This window comes from Panthera uncia (genome assembly GCF_023721935.1).
Source record: "Panthera uncia isolate 11264 chromosome A1 unlocalized genomic scaffold, Puncia_PCG_1.0 HiC_scaffold_16, whole genome shotgun sequence".
In the NCBI taxonomy this organism is placed as follows: domain Eukaryota; kingdom Metazoa; phylum Chordata; class Mammalia; order Carnivora; family Felidae; genus Panthera; species Panthera uncia.
The window spans coordinates 15,200,423-15,221,327 of NW_026057576.1; the positions used below are offsets into that span (position 1 = coordinate 15,200,423).

Below are 20,905 nucleotides of genomic sequence, written 5' to 3' on the forward strand. Positions count from 1 at the left end.
CCAACCTACTTGCTTGGTGTGATTTCCGTTTTCCCCTGGCTTATATTAACACCAGTTGCAGTTGTATATACTCCTTCCTTCAAATAGCACAGCTTCAAGCCTGCGGGAAGGATAAACAGAAAGCTGAGAAGGAGATTCTTCAAAGTAGTCTTTGTGCTGGGTTGTGTTCTTGCCTCCTAGAAGCAGCCTTTCTCCTGGAGATGGAAATGTTGGAGCATTTCTGAGCCCTGCAGAGACTGCTTCACTGCATCTCAGGTTAGGCTGGCAACAAACCCCGCACTTGCCATGAATCCCCCAGATGGAGGCAAGCATTAGCACCGGTTGGTCTTCATAAAAAAGTCTTGGGGCACCTGGGTGGCTCAGTTGGCTAAGTGTCTCTCAGGTCATGATCTCACGGTTTTTTGAGTTTGAGCCCCATGATGGGCTCCTGTGCTGACAGTAGGGAGCCTGCTTGGGATTCTGTATCTCCCTCTCTCTTTGCCCTTCCCCCATTTGTGCTGTCTCTTTCTCAAAAAAAAATAAATAAATAAATAAACTTAAAAAATGTCTTTAAAAAAAAAGAGTCTGACTGCGGGAACAACTGCCCTCCTACTTAGCTCACATTTCTCTGGAGCAACGTAGGTTCTCAGCAACCAGAACAGAATTGGTACAGAGCAAAGTAGGGGATGAGAGATACAAAGTGTCTAAGGATGACAAGGAGAAGAAGAAAGGAATAAGAAAAGGGAGGTACTGATGGATAGTTTATCTCACGCCTGACCTCCTTCCTTCCTTTCTTTTTTTTTAACGTTTATTTTTGAAGGAGAGAGAGACAGAGCGTGAGGGGCGGAGGGGCAGAGAGAGAGGGAGACACAGAATGTGAAGCAGGTTCCAGGCTTTGACCCATCAGCACAGAGCCCGACGCGGGGCTTGAACCCATGAACTGTGAGATCATGACTTGGGCCAGAGTCGGACGCTCAACCGACTGAGCCACCCAGGTGTCCCCTGGCTTCCTTTCTTAAAGCACCAATTCTTCTAATTCTTTTAATCCTTTGAAGCTGACAATCATCTGACATGAGCAAAAGATATAAATGCCAACCGTAGATACAGATTATAATCTCTAAAACCAGAAAAAAAACTTTCAACAAAAATAGTCCAGCACATTTAATGACAAACATGATGATATAGCATTGTATGATAATTTGGAATAAATGAATGATAAGTTCATAAAAGCTAATATAATTTCTGTTACTTTTATAATGTCAAAGTATTTTTATCTTATATCCTTTAACTTTGTGACTTCTTTAGTCTCCATTATCATTATCAATGTTCACATTATTCACTGAATACTTTGTGACATTTAACCATCTTTTGTGTTTGCACACACACATTCACACACACACACACACTCCATACCACACACCATTCATAGTTTTCTGGGCTTCTACTTCTATTCCCACCACATTTCAGGGCCTCATCCTGTATCTACACATCCATATTCTGGCCATTCTGCTCCCTCTGAGGGCTTTTGCACCATGTAGGGAACTTTGGAGATTCTCAATAATTTGGGTGAGCAGAAGCACAGATCATGAGACCATGGACTCCCTGACCATAGAATGACAGCATGATCACCCTATTCAGGAGTAGGAAGAGAAGATTCGGGCAGAGTGATGGTACAGGAAAGAGTGCATTTTTGAGGAGGCCGAGTAGGAAGATGGGCTTTCATGTCAGGAAAAGGGCATTCATGTTCAGGTGATGTTATGAGTTGGATTCTGTTCCCCTAAAAAACATGTGTGGTAGTTCTAATGCCCAGTACTTTAGAATATGACCTTATTTGGAGATAGGGTTTTTACATAGATAGTCAAGTAAAGACATGATCCTTAGGGTGGGCTCTAATCCAGTATGACTGGCATCCAGAGGGGAGATGATATGAAGAGACACAGGAAAAACATTATATGAAGACAGGAAGAGATTGGAGTCATGCAGCCATAAGCCAAGGAACCTCTGGCAGTACCAGAAACTAGAAGAGGTGAAGAGGAAGCTTTCCCAAGCATCCTCAGAGGGAGACTGTTCCTGCTGACACCTTGATTTCAGACTTCTGGTTTCCCGATTTGTGAGACAATATATTTCTGTTGCTTTAATCCACTCAGTTTGTGGTACTTTGTTACAGCAGCTCCAGGAGACTAATACAGGTGGCTGTAGGTGGTGTTCTAGTGCTAGAATATAAGATATGCAGGATCAAAATTGTAAGGGGTTTGAATGACATGCTAAAAACATTCTATTTTACTTTACAGACAAAAAATTGGATGATAGAAGAAACTAAAGCAAATGTTGAGCTATCAAAGGTGTTAAAAGAGAGGAATAGCATGATCAGATGGATGTATACAAAGAAATATATTTGATGGTGCTTTAGCAACAGTATATTTGATAAACCAAAGTTTTCATCAGCATAGACATTCTGGCAACAAATGGTAAATTAGAAAGGGTATATAAAAGTGGAACAGAGCCTCGTTAGGAAGATTTTGCCATAATTCAGGCAGTGAGGAAGTGGCATTGTACTAACAGTGGCCATTAGAATGAGTAGGAAAAGGCAATTTTTAGAGACATTATATAGGATGATACAGAAAACTTGATGACTTATGGATGGTTGGTTTTGAAAGAATTTGAATTGAAAATACCCTAAATGTCTTGGGTACAGGACAATGATTAACCAGAATAATGCTCAAAGAAGAAGGAAGGTATTTGGAGAATAGATAATGAGTTTAATGTTGGGCCTGTTGAATAGGAGGTGCCTGTGGCACATAGTGACATTTAACTGGTAATTTGGAAACTTGAATTTAGGAGAGACTAAATTCAGACCTCTGGTTCCTAGTCCAAGGCACTTTCAGCTTATCATAGTGGTTGTGAGAGGAACTGCTGGACTTCTACTCTATGGCGGAAGGTATATAAAAACACTTTCTTTTAGGCTCCAATATTACCATGAAAGTATTAGTATATTATGATCTGGTGGCTATTTAAAGCATATGGATCACTCCTAAACATAAATTGCTTTGGGAAGTACATGATGGGATATAAAGCATATATAAGTTCTATATTTTTTTCTCTCAGATGTCCTACAGACATGTAATAAATAAGAGTGAGGAACTAAAAGTAATGATTTCTGTGAAATCATTCATAGAAATCACTCATAGAAATAAATGAGTAATAAGGCCAAATATAAGGGTTTTTTTGGGGGTGGGGTGTTAAAAGAAAATTTTGAACTTTAAAACTATGAAGACCTATATAAGAATAGGAAAAAATATTGCTAGGCAAATTCCCAAGTACACTGGATTTATAGAATTTTGGAACCACAAGAGAACATCTGTTGATATTGGACACTTTGCTTAAATTCTCATCTGCAAAAAAATCTTAAATCCATATAATTCACCTCTATTATTCATTTAAAAACTAACAAAATCATGAATGCAGTTGGACAGGTTGAATCGTCTGGGGTATAATATAGATTAATGACACTCCTTAGAAGTGCACTTAGAAAAGCACTCAAAGAATGATAATATTTCAATCTGCTGTAACATGTAAATAAGTAAGCAAATAATGAGTAAAATGTATATCCACATATAATGTGGTTTTCTTTATTACCTTTTCCCCTTGTTGTCCTGAAACACCCTTCTACTTGAAGGATGACTAAAGAAATAAGCAGCCTCTGACATCCAAAATATGATATTGCAACAAGCACCTAGCCTTGAAAGTTAGATTACTCTCTTGAGGCAGGCTTCTAAAATTGTGTTTTCTCTCCTTTTAAACAATCAGCAACAAAGCCTGGAGAATATAGGCTCACAGAATTCCATCTTCATACATATGATAATTACTCTGTAAAGCCATGAAATCTCTGCCCGGTGGGAGAAGGAGGGCATGACACAGGGGAGGTAAAACAAAAGGCAACCTGTTGTCCATCATGAAGGAATTGAGGGGTAAAGAGGAGAGATCAGTCAGGCAGATTTATGCTCTGATTTTCTACTCTCCAAGCTTTGGCCTGGAGAAAGAGAGGTATGTTAAGAGAGTGGAGGTGACAAGAGGAGGAAGCTTTCCTTCACTCCCACCACTTATGCCCTGCTTCCAGACCTCCCCCTCTCCCACCATAATGCCCATTTAGAATTCTTGACTGGCTGACACTGTAGAGAAACAAAGGGAATGCCTGAGGCTGAGTTTTCCTCATCTGCCTTTGGTTTCCTTGAGACATAGATGGGTCTCAGAGGAGAGTCTGTCTGGGTTGAGCTTGCCGGAGAGGCTCACCTTAGCAGAGGCAAGGTGGATGGCCAAGGGAGAGAGAGTAAACTGCCCAGACTGCAGACAAATGGGAGTTCTAACTGACTTTAAAGAGTTATTAGTATATGTGGGAACTGAGGCAAGGCTGAGTCAGCCAGGCAGTCCTAGTGTGGACTTGAACAAGCAGATAGAAAATGAGTAGCTGCAGGAACAGACTTCGGTCATGAACACCAGGAGGCAAGAAGCAGCAGGGTGAAAAAGGACATTGCCCTGAGACAATGTAGAGGACGAAGGAGAGGACCACTGAAGGTGACTCAGTTCACAGCCCTCCCCCATATGTTCCTACCACATCATAGGGAACAAAGCAAGGGGAGGAAAGTTTTTCTGAGATCCTGAGCATATTTGTCCAAGAGAGAGTGCACTAGCTAAAGGGACAGTGTAAATGTTTAGATCAGGCCAAGTTTAAATTGGACTGGACATTTATTTCATCCTCCCATGTCCATTCTTTGCTCTGCTTCTAACCAGAGGGTTGAAAATAACCATGAGGGAGATCAGGTAATCCACAGACAAAATTAACAAGTTAAATTTTTTTCACAAGCATGAGTGATACTTGGTAATATCTAATTTACTAATTGTGTGAGTAGAGTTTACTTTTCCTTGATTACTAGTGAGGCTAATTGTGTCTTCCCAGTGATTTTATTTTCCCTTCCATGCATTGCTTATTCATGTACTTTGCTCTTTTTCTCTATTGACTCCTGCCTTTTCTTGCTGGGCTGACAGATACTTTAGTATATTTTTTAATACAAATCCCATGTCAGCTTTTGCTGTCACAGATAAATTTCCCCATCTGGTCTGTTGAATTTTCCTTGATGACCTTTATTTAATAGAAATCTTTAAGGTAGCCTAGGTGGCTCAGTTGGTTAAGTGTCTGACTCTTGGTTTTGGCATGGGATGGAGCCACGTGTCAGGCTCTGCACTGTATGTAGAGCCTGCTTGGGATTCTCTCTCTCCCTCTCTCCTGCCCCTCCTCTGATTGCATGCATTCTCTCTCTTGTTCTCTCAAAATAAATAAATAAATTAAAAAAAATCTTGAAGGTAATCAAATCCATATAGTTTAGTTTATACATTTTGTTGTGATTGTTTAGGAAATCACTTCTCATTCTGAGCTTCTAAAGATACTTTCTTCTGGTAGCTTTATAAGTGATATTTTGTATTTAGGCCTGTGAGCATTTTCATGGAAGGCCATTTTTGATCACTATTTCCTTTATTCATCATGGACAACTTTGTCAGTTCCAAAGGACTATCTCCCTTATGGCCTGTTTTCTGTACTTCTCTTTCTATTCATTTAATTTATTAATTATGATCTATTTTATCTGCTCATTTTATAGTTGAAGAAAGCAGCCAGAGAGATCAAAGAGACCCAGGATGACAAGGACCCCAAAGGGTGGCTTCTTAAATACTTGCTAAGAGAATTCTTCTGCCCAGAGGGAGCTATTTTGGCTCATTCCTAAGTTTAAAAATAGATTAATTGGGGCGCCTGGGTGGCTCAGTCAGTTGAGCATCCAACTTTGGCTCACTCAGATCATGATCTCGCGGTTCCTGAGCTCGAGCCTCCTGACTGGCTCTTTGCCGACAGTTGGGAACACTGAGTCTGCTTTGGATTCTGGGTCTCCCTCTCTCTCAGCCCCTCCCCTGCTCGTTCTCTGTCTCTGTCTCTCTCTCAAAAAATAAAAATAAACATTTAAAAAATATAGATTTAAGGTTTGATTTTTCCAGATACTGCAATTGGGGAAACTAATATACTAGAAGAGTGGGCAAGGATATAAATAAATTTATAAAGGGTAACCAAAATAAACTTCACAGAAGAACTATGAGAAGAAAAAAGAAGTATCTGGGAGTATCAGAGTAAATGAACCTTACATAATGTGTACATACAATTTGGTCTAAAGAACTGGTGTTCAACTTGGGGGGATTTTCCCCCCTTCCTCTACTCCTCTGTTCTCCCTGGACATTCGATAATGTTTGGTGACATTTTGGGTTGTCATAAATGGGAGAGAGGGTGGTACAGAGAGTGTTGTTACTGGCATCTGGTGGATACAGACTAGGGATATTGCTAAATATCTTACAATGTACAGGACAGCCCCTTCCAACAAAGAGTTATCAGTCTCTAATTGTTAATAGTGCTGTGGTTGAGAAATCCTATTTGAAGAGATCATTCAGAGCTTGAGAAAGCAGTGACCCAAATCGGTGACATCAAGTGGCAATTGTAAGAATGAGGGGAATTGATTTAAAAGCGTACCTAAGTTGGAGGCTATGTGAACTGATAGAAGTGTCCTTTTTGGGAGACATAGCCATAACTGTAAGCAGAAATTTAAAGAATGAAAAACACCAAATCCTACTTAAAGCAAAATCACATCACATATGCACGGTTATTTATGTTAAACACCTGCTGTAGGATTGCTATAACAGGCCATACAAGATGATCTGCAGTCAAGCTTCTCTTTCAGAGAACCCTCAGAATGCTTGCCACACCCATAGTCTTTACCTACATGTTGCTATGCTCTTGTCTTCATCTGTTTGCACTCCTATAACAAATTACCATAAACGGAGTAGCTTATGAACAACAGAGATTTATTTCTCACGCTTCTGGAGGCTGAAGGTCTAAGATCAGGGTGCCAGCATGATCACGTGAGGGCCCACTTCTGGGTTTCAGACTTCTCATTGCATCTTTACATGTTGGGCTCTGTCGGGCTTCTTTCATAACAGCTCTAATCTCATTTATGAGGGCTCTGCTCTCATGACCTACTCTCCTCCCAAAGGCCCTACCTCCAAATGCTATCACCCTGGGGATTAGGTTTTAATATTTCAATGTTAGGTTTGAGTAGGGTAGGCACACAAACAATTGGACCATAGTGGCACTATTCCCTGAGCATCTCATCTCTCCACCCTCCCACCACTGGCCTCTGCTGAATTCCACAAGACATGGATACCTAACTCTGTTACGTTTTCAAGCCATAAGGCTTCCAAGAGCCAAAATGTGATCTTTGGCCACTGGTAAATGACAGCCTACTCAGATCCATCAGTGGGAAAGTTTGAATTTTGTACTTGTAGAGGGAGACTTGATTAGCAACTGTGCAGAAAGAGGAAGTAGAGTCTTTTCCTGTGGGTCAAATTAGACTGAAGTGATTAGGGAATAGGCCAAAATCTATTATCAGTCAGGTTCAGTTTCCAAAGGCTCAGATCTGCAGGATCGCAGAGGTAGAAGTCATGGGACAGCATTCCAAGAGCCAGTGTAGTGCCACTAAATGGGGGAAGAGAATAAAAAAGAGAGGTAATAAACAGTGTCCTATGGACAGGTTTGGACCTCAAGGTGGAAAGCACTGCCTTTTGCCTTTAGATATTCTTGGGGTGGGTAGATAAAGACAGGCATAGTTAGTAAGTGGTTGCTGGCTTCCAGGCTGAAGCAAGTTTCTCCCTATAAGTGCCCATGATAGCAATTTTGGCAGTAGACAAGCCACTGGATGCTCTGGGGAGTCTTCCTTGTTCCAAAGCCTATGTACCTCTTCCTAGACCACATTGTGGGGGCAATATTTCAGAAAAGAATTGTAGTAGTTTTTCACATCCTAGATGCTGAGGGTTTAGAGACGACTGGTTACTTATTCAATGAATGATATAGTTCTTTGGTTTTCATAAACATTATCAGACCTATCAGATTATGGAATATTGATAACAGTTATGGATTATTAATGATAACTCTCAACTTTAATCTAAATTCTAGACGGCATCATTATTATTTACTGAGTGGTTTTTTTTTTTTTTTTTATGTGACAGGCATGGTTCTAAATTCTTTCAATGTATTAACTGTTAATTCTGATGCAGAGCCTGTAAAGTTAGTACTATATTTTATCCCCATTTGTCCCACAAGTTTTGGAACTGAGGTACAAAGACATTATGCAACTTGCTCATGGCTACATAGCCAGCAAACAGCAGGCTAGGGTAGTATCCAGGAAAGTCTATTTCCAGAACCCCCTATCTCAGCTCTATTTCCTCCCTGAGGACAGTATCTTAGTATTCACATTCATCTGGTCCCATCAAATACTAGAGGCATCCACTCCATCTCACTGGGGTTGGTTAGCATGCTTATTTTGACTTTTAAGTCCGGGAGACAGAGGCTCTTCCCACTACGCAATAGGTGTTCGGTGGATATCCTCAATGGTTGCTAAAGCTCAGCCTGTGTGTGGCTCTTTTCCCACAATAACTGGGTGAGGTACTTTGTGAAGAAGGGGAAGTTCTTACTCAAATGGTGACATTGGCTACCCAGCTAGGACTGTAGATCTTACTACAAGGCCTCTAGACATTTGAACAGTGGCCATAGCAGCAATTCTTGTTGGTCACTTGCCAGTACCTTCTAAGGCAGCACCCCATTCTTGGGACTCTCTTGGCTTTCAGGCCCCTGGCAGTTAGATTCCTTCCTCCTTCTGCCTTTCTTACATTCCTTTCCAAGCATCTCCACTTCTGCTTTCTCCATGGCTTTGTTTCCCCATTTCTTTTGTCTCATAACACTGACCTTGATATCTAATCTGGAAGGTCTGTGATCTCCCATTTAAAGTTGCTTCCAAAAATAATTGCAATAGAAAACCTGACTACTTCTCCATTTAGGTAGAGAGAATTCCTCATTAGAAACACAGTATCTGGTTCTTACTCCCTGGATCTTAGGGCAAAGTTTCAAATTCCACTAAAGGGAGGATTGCCTTGCCTTTTAGCCAAAATAATGAATCTATGGAATACAACTGAGGTTTTATATTTAAAAATAGGTTAAATATTTGTGTTGTGTTATAATTGGCTGATAGAAGGCTATAAGAAATCTTAAACTCTTTCATAATTATTTTTTTAATGTTTGTTTATTTTTAAGAGTGAGAGAGACAGAATTCGAGACAGGCTCCAGGCTCTGAGCTGTCAGCACAGAGCTGGATGTGGAGCTCAAATTCAAGGACCATGAGATCATGACTTGAGCTGAAGTTGGACACTCAACTGACTGAGGCACCCAGGTGCCACTCCTTACAATTCTTAATAGAATATAATCAACGAAGTTCCAATAGTCCCTAATCTACCATACTTTAAGAAAGAGGTAGTGAAGAAGCTTAGGACATACCATCCCAAAATACGTCACTTTGACATATTGATTATTCTGAGCTAAAGGCACTTTAAAATCAAAGTGCAAGAAGGACACTCAGACATCCCCCTTTCTTCCTGAAAGCAGGACATAAAATTCCCATGTATAAGATGCCCTCCCAGTACCAGGAGGAAAGAGACATTCTTACCATCAAAGATGTAGAATCCAAGTGGAGAGAAATTTGTACAAATAGACTTTGTTAAAATAGCTCTTAGCTTCCTTTAGCCTCCCATATATTTTAATTACTTTTCTACAACTGCCACTGTTTGTTCAATCTGGTATGTAAGCACTTAGGCCTAGCCATTCTTTGGGTCTTCATTTTTCTCGTAAAGACTACAATTTATATATAAAAATTACTAAACAAAATTTCCAAGTTTTTCTCCTGTTCAATTCTGAGGCCCAGCTGAAAACCATAAGAAGGTCTAGAGAAGAATTTTTTCCTCCCCTACAATGGAACATACCTGGGTAGTAGAAAGAAGTTTAGAGTTAGATGGTTTGGGATTCAAATCTTGATTCTAACACTTGAGATTTATGGCTCTTGAATAAATAACTTACAGTTTTCTGAGTCTCTGCTTACAGCACTGATTATGATCATGTGGTGGTGAGTGCATGTGGTGGTGAGTGCTGGGGTTGGGGGCCAGAGGACACTAATTACTTGCTCTAAGAAATTCTTCCAAGTGAAAGGGACTTTATTAGCATATGACTTCCCCCCTGCCCCCAGCACCTCTCCAGGGAAGGAGTGGTTTATGAGTGGTGAGTTAGAGTGAGGAACTGGGCATGCTTCACCCAAGCAATCCTTCCCACCTATCCCACCCCCATGAACGTGGGTCAATCTGACTAATTCTATGGCTCAACAACACCTAGCCATTTTCTCTCACATAGCCTTTGTCAGTAATGAGGTGACACTTCAAACTCTTTCTGCCCTAGCTGTTTCTTTTTTAATGGGTTCCAATCTTTAGGAAAGGGGGAAGTATTTATGGAGTCTCTCAAATTCTAAGAGAGTCAATATATTTTATAAATGGCTAATTTTTAAAAGTGTTCTACGAATGTTAGTTTTCTTTCTCTCTTTCAGTTGACTATCCTGACACATATCTAAGCCAGTCTTTTCTACCACAGCCTGTTTCCTCTTATTCAGTTTTCACAGGAAATAAATTGATGGTGGAAGGAAAACAGCTGGTTGCAATTTCTTTGAAGTTTTTTAATCAGAAAATTCCCTGGTTTATTTCATTTGGCTACTTTCTAGGGCACAACTGTTTAGCTTGAACATTTAAATATCTTTCTCAAACCTTCCATGAAAGATTTGCAACCCAAAGGGTATGAACTTATAAACTAGAACTGTTAATGGAGATGAAAGGTAAACCTTAAACAACTGAATTAAAGATCCTCCAATGTATTTAAACTTAGTCTTATATAGACTTAGGAAACTAGAAACATTTGTCCTTGGGGGCCATTGGACTAGTGATACATTTCTGCATTCTAATATAGTACATTGAAGGGGAAATATAGTACATTGAAGCGAGTAAATAAGTTATTACTGTGTCACTAAGGACTTTATTTCCAGAGTTATTCCCATGCCATAGTTGAAACTTTTTTGTGACTTACACTGCTCTGGTTAAAATTTTTGTCTTAAATGCTTCTCAATTCTATAATATTAATTCATGCTTAGTCTGACTTTCTCTATTTAGGTCAAGAGAAATAAAGAAGTGATAGGAAAAGCCCTACCATTGAGAATTAAACAGATATATTATTTGGATTCATCAAACTGACTACAGCTGCTCACATTTACTGTATCCATTAGTACCCCATTTACTTTTTGCAGATACAAGCTCAATGGGAAAAAAGCAGAAAAAAAGAAGTCACACAGGGACACTCATTGTTAAAAATTAATATGTTCTGATGTTCTCTCCTTCCACCTACTTTAGCCTTCCAGCCCAGTCTCTACAGTTCACTAAGTGTTTTTTCTAATCATTAATCTGTTTATATCATTCTGGCATGAAGCTCTCCAGTGACTTCCTGTCTCCCACAGGGTCAAGTTCTAGTTTGTTAGCTTTGCATACAAAACTATGAAGGAACTAGCCTCTCATCAGCATATCCTCCCCAAACTTCAGACTGTCAAAGTATTTATGCTTCACAGTGTTAGTTGTGAGGAAGTCAGACATCATTGGTTCCTTTAGTTAGTAGGGTTTTATGGTGAGGATGTATGGCAAACTATGGGGAGTCTCATAGTCTCTTAGCCAGCCTTGTGGGGAGCAAGGACTGTTGTCCCAGATCAGCCCAACTCAATAGCAATCCCACAGTCAGCTCCTCAGAAAAGGGCAATTTTGGGTCTCTCTTCTAGGGTCTACTTTTCTTTCTACCTGCTTCGTCTTCCTGCACTTTTCCTGACTGCCTCTGCCAGGGTCTCTTTGTCTTGCTCCATCACTGTCTGCACATGTGAAAGAACAATGAAAAAGTAGTAACTGGGCATTCTTTCCTTAGCGACTTGGAAAAAAAGCCTTCTCCAGAAGATCTCTAGATTTGATTACTCTATAATGGGACTCAAAAGAGGAGATTGATTGCCCTACAAAGGAACTCCTGATCAGGTACTAGGCCATGGGAGTCCTTATGGGCAGTTCTGTTAGAGTCCACACGACTGACACAAGTATCATACCCTCCTTCTCTCTCAGTGAGTCTGGAGATGAATTGGACAGCTACAAAAACCTTTATCCAGAATTCTTAGCTTTACAAATAAGCAGGAATAGGGGTTAGTTTGGGGTCCCTCAGACCCTCAAGGGGACTGGAGTTCTTATGCCAAGGTCAGGGTTCAATGGAGATGTGGGGAAGAATTATACTTCTTGAGACTTTCAGATGCTTGTTCACAGGTGACTGTGTTCCCCATGATCCTTGGCACCAGGATGAGGGGAACAGATAATAGTTTATAGTTTTAGTGCCTCTGGGACCTTTGTGCAAACTTGGCTATGCATGGGTAGTTTTGGGTCCCTACAAATCTCCATTGTTAGGACTTAAACTAGGTAATGTATTATTGGAATAGATGTATTATTTATGTGCACTCAGGCTCACTTTCACCTCTAACCCCTGATCCGATTTACTTCAATTAGTGCCATCTTAGTGGGGCATATGGAAGATCCTGAACTCACCTGACTACCAGTGCCTTGTGCCATTATGTCCCCAAAACAGTATCAGCTGCCTGGGGGAGAAAAAGACAAAATGCTGTGTTTCCAGGCTTAAGAAATCCAAAGTGAAATTATTTCTCCATTTAATAGTCCCATCTGGCCTGTGTGCAAGACCTCTGGTAGCTAGAGAATTACCGCTGAGGAAGCTCAGTATTATAGTACCGTCCTTGGCACTGGTGTAGCTAACATTGTGACTTCCCTGGAGGCTATTGCTCAAGCTAAGGGAACTTGGTATGTGGCATTTGATATCTAAAATGCATTTTTGAGCATCACTTTCCATCCAGATAAATTTGCCTTTATTGGAATAGATTGCAGTATACCTTTAATGTCCTTCCACAAGGCTATGTAAAGTCCTTGGCTACATGGAATGAACAGGTATGCTGTGATCTGGCAAAAGCCTCATTCCCCAGGGGCACCTGGGTGGCTCAATTGGTTGAGTGTCCGACTTTGGCTCAGGTCATGATCTCGTGATTTGTGGGTTCGAGCCGTGTGTCGGGCTCTGTGCTGACAGCTCAGAGCCTGGAGCCTGCTTCAGATTCTATGTCTCCTCCTCTCTCTGCTCCTCCCATGTTCATGCTTTGTCTCTGTCTCTCAATGAATAAACGTTAAAAAAAAAGTAAAAAAAAAACCTCACTCCCTGGGGGAGCATTGGCCTTCCACTATATTGGCCTCCTGGTGCATCCAAACAAGGGTACTGCCCAGAAAGGACTGGATAACCTGAGATCATGTTGAGACTCATGTACAACATAGCTGGGTCATTAACACAGACAAATTACAAGGACCTAGTATATTCAAATAAAATTTCCGGGAATGATCTGAGATCTCGTTCAAGAGGAGACATTTGCCAACCTTTTGACCCTCTCTACCCCCACAAATAAAAAAGAGACCTAGTAATTGGAGGGCCTACTTGACTTTGGAGCTCTCACGTAGCCCATGAGAGGTCCTGATGGCATCTCTCTAGATCATGTTAGGCCTCTTGTCCAGTCCAGAAGGTTGTGCTTGAGTCTGACTGCATTTGACAATTTTTAGGTGGTTGGGCTAGCCATTTCCACTAATTCAGGCCACACTTTCTACGACCTACAAGGCCACATTTGTATTCTCTTTGGGTTCCTTGAGCACAATGCTTTTGATGATGGCTCTGGATTTTGGCTCAAGGTACACATCAATGGGCCCAACAGTGGGGTATATGATGGGCTCTTTGTGCTGCATAAAACTCCCAAGGCGCAGGGATGGGCACTGTAATGGATAAATGGCTGATAGATGGCGACTACATGGCCTCTGCCAGGATTACACATCTCAGGCAAGCAGTCTGGGGTCTCAATATAGCAATTTCCAGAAAAGGTACTTTTTATCTGCATTGCATGTTTAAACAGGCTGTGCACCCACTTTGTTCAGTTGTACACCTTTATTTTATAATTTGATATCTCAGCTTCCTTTGGGGACCCTATAAGGGCCTTCCACCTCCTTTAACTCTTTCTTGAAAGATCAGGATGACTATTAAACAGCAAAGGGTGGAAGTCAGTAATCTTACTCATTTATTTCTCAGGCACAGAGAATGTTTTTTGTTTTTGTTTGTTTGTTTGTTTCCTACAAGTACTTAAAAAACAATGACCATCAATTTCAGGTCTTGAATTCAATATTTTCTTTAAAGTGCCTCTGCTCTTTGGTCCAAGTGGCTCCATGGGATGTTAAACAGTATATAAAATAGAAGTTTTTATTGAACCAAAAGATAATCCAATCCAGAAGATTTGGGTTCTCTACCCTGGGGATTGAATCAAGAGCACTATCCTTGCCTATGGTAAAGGGCAGATTGCCTGCATCACAATTAATAGGGAGACGTCCTCTCAACTGGTAGGATGTGAATTTTTTAGGGTCCAAGATATTACAGATATGGTAGAGGGAAGGGAAGGGGATGGATACATAACATCTCTTCTTTTTGTCTCACAAGGTAACCTGTGTGACTCCTGCTTCACCAAATTTGTTGATAACGCCTGTCACAGGCAGTTGCCACTGTTCTGAATTTGGTGAACTACTGGGTATGTAACCTACCACCCGATCTTTCAGATAAACATCTGGTTGCTCTGCTGCTAAATCCTGCAAGTGGACATTTCTCTGTGGACCTTTCCGATATCTTAAATACACAACTTTATTAAGCTAGATGTGATGCATTGTTGCAATTGGACTCTGACACTGAGTGAAATGACTTTCTAAATCAACTCTCTCCTGTTAAATACAGTTGAGGGAAACTGGAACATCTGTAGGAGGGGATACAGGATCCACCCTTAGGGATATTTTAGCATGATGACCGTGTTCTTCTCCTCCCCTACATTTTTCTCCACCATTACCCAAGGTAGCATTATTTACTCTACCGTGTATGCTCTGGGCACTTAAGCCATCCAATTGGAAATGTTGTGCATAACTCTTCCTTCATTTTGCTGATTTTATCTATTTTCTATTTCATTTATTTTCAATTCTAACTTTATTATTTCCTGCCTCCTGCTTGCCTTGAATTTAGTTTCATTTTCTTTTTATAGTTTCTTAAGGTGGAAGCTTAGGTTATTGATATAAGATCCTTTTTTTTGATTAGGATGAGATTCATACTTTTTTTTTGAGTATAGTTGAACACAATGTTACATTATTTCAGGTGTATAACTTAGTGATTTGACAAGTTTATACATTATGCTGTGTTCACCACAAATATAGCTACCATTCTGTCCCATTACATCACTATTACAATATAATTGACTGTATTCCTTACACTCTGCTTTTTATTCCCATGACTTACTCATTCTATAACTAGAGATATATCTCCCCTTTACCTATTTTACCCAGCCCTCCCCTCCCCCCATCTTTCTCCCCTCTGGCAGCCACAATTTTTTCTCTGTATTTATGGGTCTGTTTCTGCTTATTGTTTATTCATTTTTTTTAGATTCCATTTATGAGTGGAATCATATAGTATTTGCATTTCTCAGTCTGGCTTATTTTACTTGGTATAATACCCTCTAGATCCATCCGTGTTGTCTCAAATTGCACAGTCTTATCATTTTTTATGATTGTGGGCTGTGTAATACTCCATTGTGGCTATATCTCTATCTCTATCTCTATCTCTCTCTATCTCTATCTCTATCTATCTCTATCTATCTCTATCTCTATCTCTCTATCCATCTCTATCATCTCTATCTCTCTCTATGTATATATCATCTATATCTATCTATCCCATATTTCTTATCCATTTGTTTATTGATGGACATTTAGGTTGTTTCCCTATCTCAGCAAATAATGCTGCAATAAATATAAAGGTGCATATATCTTTTTGAGTTAGTGTTTTCATTTTCCTTGGGTAAATACCCAATAATGGAATTATTGAATTATATGGTATTTCTATTTTTAAGTTTTTGAGGAACCTCTGTGCTGTTTTCCATAATGCCTGTATCAATTTATATACCCACCAACAGTGGATGAAAGTTCCTTTTTTCTCCACATCCTTGCCAATACTTGTTGTTTATTGTCTTCTTGATTTTAGCCATTCTCAAAGGTGTGAGGTGATACCTCACTATAGTTGTGATTTACATTTCCATGATAATTAGTGATGTTGAACATCTTTTCATGTGTCTGTTGGCCATCTGGATGTATTTTTTGGAAAAATGTCTACTCAGGTGCTTTGCCCATTTATTAATCAAATTCTTTGGGGGTTTTGGTGTTGAGTTGTATAAGTTCTTTATATATTCTGGTTTTTACCCCCTATAGCATATATCATTTGCAAATATTTTCTCCTACTCAGTAGGTTGTTTTTTTTTGTTTTGTTGATGGTTTTCTTTGCTGTGCACAGCTTTTTATTTTGATGTAGTCCCAATAGTTTATTTTTGCTTTTGTTTCCCTTGCCTTGGGAGATATATCTAGGATCATGTTACCATGGCTGATGTCAGAGAAATTCCTGTCTCTGGTCTTTACTAGGATACTTATGGTTTCAGGTCTCCAATGGTCTTTAATCCATTTTGAGTTTATTTTTGTGTATAGTATAAGAAAGTAGTTCAGTTTCATTCTTTTACATGTAGCTGTCTAATTTCCCAGCACCATTTATTGAAAAGACTGTATTTTCCCCATTATATATTCTTGCCTCCATTGTCATAGATTAATCGATCATATAAATGTGAGTTTATTTCTGGGGTCACTATATTGTTCCATTGTTCTGTGTGTCTATTTTTTTTTAAATTTTTTTGAACGTTTATTTATTTTTGAGACAGAGAGAGACAGAGCATGAACGGGGGAGGGTCAGAGAGAGGGAGACACAGAATCTGAAACAGGCTCCAGGCTCTGAGTTGTCAGCACAGAGCCCGACGCGGGGCTCGAACTCACGGATGGTGAGATCATGACCTGAGCCGAAGTCGGCCGCTCGACCGACTGAGCCACCCAGGCGCCCCTCTGTGTGTCTATTTTTGAAAAAAATATTTATTTTTGGGAGAGCCCAGTGGAGGATGGGTAGAGAGGGGGGTACAGAGGATCAGAAATGCTAACAGGCTAACAGCAGTGAGCCTGATGTGGGGCTCAGACTCAGAACCCCGAGATCATGACCTCAGCTGAAGTTAGATGCTCAACCAACTGAGCCACCCAGGCACGCTCTGTGCGTCTGTTTTGTGCCAGCTTTGCAGTATATCTTTTTTTAAAAAATTAAAAAAATATTTATTTAATTTTGAGAGAGAGTGAGAATGTGAGTGGGGGAGGGGCAGAGAGAGAGGAAGATGCAGAATCTGAAGCAGGCGTGAGACTCCAAGCTGTCAGCACAGAGCCCGATGCGGGACTCCGACTCGCAAACTGTGAGATCATGACCTGAACCGAAGTCGGACGCTTAACCGACTGAGCCACCCAGGCGCTCCACTTTGCAGTATATCTTAAATCCAGAATTGTGATACCTCCACCTTTGTTCTTCTGTCTCAAGGTTGCTTGGACTATATAGGGTCTTCTGTGGTTCCATAGAATTTTTAATATTATTTGTTCTACTTGTGTGAAAAATGCTGTCGGTATTTTGATAGGGATTGCATTGAATCTATATATGGACATCTGGACACGATTAATTCTTCCAATATGAGCATGGAATATCTTTCCATTTGTTTGTGTTGTCTTCAGTTTCTTTCGTCAGTGTTCAGTTTCCAGAGTACAGTTCTCTCACCTCCTTGGTTAAGTTTATTCCTATGCACTTTATTATTTTTGGTGCAGTTGTAAATGGGACCGCTTTCTTGATTTCTCTTTCTGAGACTTCATTGTTAGTGTATAGACATGCTACTGATTTCTGGATATTAATTTTGTATACTGCCACTTTACTGAACTTGTTTATTACTTCTAGTACTTTTTTGGTGGAGTCTTTAGGATTTTCTACATATAGTATTATGTTTTCACTATATTTGCAAATAGTGACAGTTTAACTTCTTTACCAATATGGATGCTTCTTATTTCTTTTTGTTGTCTAATGACTGTGGCTATGACTTCAGATACTATGTTGAATAAAAGTGGCAAGAGTGGACATCGTTGTCTTGTTCCTGACCTTAGAGGAAAAGCTCTCAGTTTTTCACCACTGAGGATTATTTTAGCTGTGGGTTTTTCATACTGGCTTTTATTATGTTGCGGTGTCTTCCCTCTAACCCCATTGTGTTTGTTGAGAGGTTTTATCATGAATGGCTGTTGTATCTTGTCAAATGCTTTTTCTACATCTATTTGGATGATCACATGATTTTTAGCCTTCTTTTTGTTGATGTGGTGTTTGATGTTGATTGATTTTCAAATATCCAACCATCCTTGCATCCCAGGAGTAAATGCCACCAGATCGTGGTGAATGTTCTTTTTAATGTATTGTGGTATGCAGGTTGCTAATGTTTTTTTTTTTTTAATTTTTTTTAACGGTTTTTTTTTTTTATTTATGAGACAGGGAGAGACAGAGCATGAACGGGGGAGGGTCAGAGAGAGAGGGAGACACAGAATCTGAAAGGGCTCCAGGCTCTGAGCGGCCAGCACAGAGCCTGACGCGGGGCTCGAACTCACGAACAGTGAGATCGTGACCTGAGCCAAAGTCGGACGCTTAACCGACTGAGCCACCCAGGCGCCCCGGGGTTGCTAATATTTTGTTGAGACTTTTGAATCTATATTCATCAGGGATATTGGCCTGTAGTTTTCTTTCTTTCTTTCTTTCTTTTTTTTTTTTTTTTTGTAGTATCGTTGTCTCTTTTTGGTATCAGGGTAATGCTGGCCTTTTAGAATGTATTTGGAAGCTTTCCTTCCTCTTCTACCTTTTTGTAATAGTTTGAGGACATTGGCTATTAACTCTTCTTTAATGTCTAGTAGAAGTTACTTGTGTATCTATCTAGTCCTGGAATTTTTTTTTCTTTTTTTTTTTTGGTAGTTTTTTTTTTTTTTTTATTACTGATACAATTTTATTACTTGTAAGTGGCCTATTCAAATTTTCTATTTCTTTCTGGTTCACTTTTGGAAGACTGTATGTTTCTAAGAATTTATCCATTTCTTCTAGGTTGTTCAGTTTGTTGACATATACTTTTTGATAGTATTCTCTTATAATCCTTTGTATTTCCATGGTATCCGTGGTTATTCCTCCTCTCTCATTTCTGATTTTATTTACTTGCATTCTTCTCTTGTTTTCTTGCTGAGTCTGGGTAAGGGTTTGTAAATTTCATTTATGTTTTCAAAGAACCAGCTCTTGATTTCATTGATTTTCTTTCTTTCTTTCTTTTTTTTTTTTTTTTTTTTTTTTTTGGTCTCTGCAACATTTATTTCTGATCTGATCTTTATTATTTCCTTTTTTCTACTCACCTTGGGTGTTGGTCTTCTTTTTCTAGTTCCTAAGGCATAAGGTTAGATTGTTTGAGTTTTTTTTTTCTTGCTTCTTGAAGTAGGCCTGTATTGCTATAAACTTCCTTCTTAGAATGGTTTTTGCTATGTCCAGAGCTTTTGGATCAGTGTGTTTTTATTTTCATTTATCTCCATGTACTTTTAGAAAATGTTTCTTTTGATTGCTCCATTGACACATTGGTTGTTTAGTAACATGTTGTTTAGTCTCCATGTGTTTTTGTTTTTACCAGTTTTTTTTTTCCTCATGATTTACCTTTAGATTCATACCATTGTGGTAGGAGAAGATGCATGGTATGATTTCAATCTTCCTAAATTTATTGAGGCTTGTTTTATGCTCCAGTATGTGATATATCCTGGAGAATGTTCCATATGCCCTGGAAAAGAATGTGCATGCTGTTGTTTTGGATGAAATATTGTGTATATATTTGTTACGTCCATCTGGTCCACTCTGTTGTTCAAAGACATTGTTTCTTTATTGATTTTCTGTCTTCATGATCTATTCATTGAGGAAAATGGAATGTTAAAGTCCACAACTATTATTATATTACCATCATTTTTTCTCTTTATGTCTGTTAATATTTGCTTTATGTATTTAGGTGCTTCAGTGTTGGGTACATAGATACTTAAAATTGTTGGGTTGATCCCTTTATCATTATGAAATGCCCTTCTTTGTTTCATGTTACAGTCTTTATTTTAAAGCCTACCTTGTCTGATATAAATATTGTTACCTGGCTTTTTCTTCCCCTTCCATTTGCTTTTTTCCCTTCCATTTGATTATGGTGAGTGTTTTTCCAGCCCTTCAGTTTCAGTCTGTATGTGTCTTTAGGTCTGAGGTGAGTCTCTTATTAGGCAGCATATAAATGGGTATTGTTTTTTAATCCATTCTGCCACTCTGTGTGTTTTGATTGTAGTATTTAGGCCATTCATATTTAAGGTAATTATTGATATGTATGTATTTATTGCCATTTAAAAATTTTGCCTTCTGGTTTTTTTGTAGTTCTTTGTTTCTTTTTTTTCTCTTGCTCTCTCTCTTTGTGATCAATGAGTATTGTTAGTGCTATGTTTGGCTTTCTTTCTCTTTATTTTTTGTGTGTATCTATCCTAGGTTTTGGGTTTATGGTTACCCTGAGGTTCATATATAACATTCTAAATACATAGCAGTCCATATTAATTTGATGCTCATTTAAGTTCAAACATTCTAAAAAAAAAAAAGAAAAAGAAAGAAAAAGAAAAAATCTTCCCATTTTACTATTTTCTCCACATTACATGTATACACATATGTGTATTATATATGTATATAGCCATATTTTATATATTTTTATTCATATTTTTATTATATCTAATTATGGCCTCTTCTTTTATACTTAATGATGTCCTGTTAATATTTTTTGCAGGTTGGTTAAGTGGTGATAAACTCCCTTATCTTCTGTTTGTCTGGGAAACTCTGTCTTTCATATTAGAT

General features: G+C 39.1%; 1 long non-coding RNA gene across 1 annotated transcript in view; it reads left to right on the plus strand.

The window, feature by feature from the left end:
• LOC125933722 (uncharacterized) overlaps positions 1–20,905 on the plus strand; it is a 236,159-nt gene that overhangs the window by 23,881 nt on the left and 191,373 nt on the right. Inside the window, exon 2 of the long non-coding RNA XR_007461081.1 lies at positions 14,537–14,624. This is a non-coding gene — a long non-coding RNA (uncharacterized LOC125933722). The remainder of the gene's footprint in view (positions 1–14,536; positions 14,625–20,905) is intronic.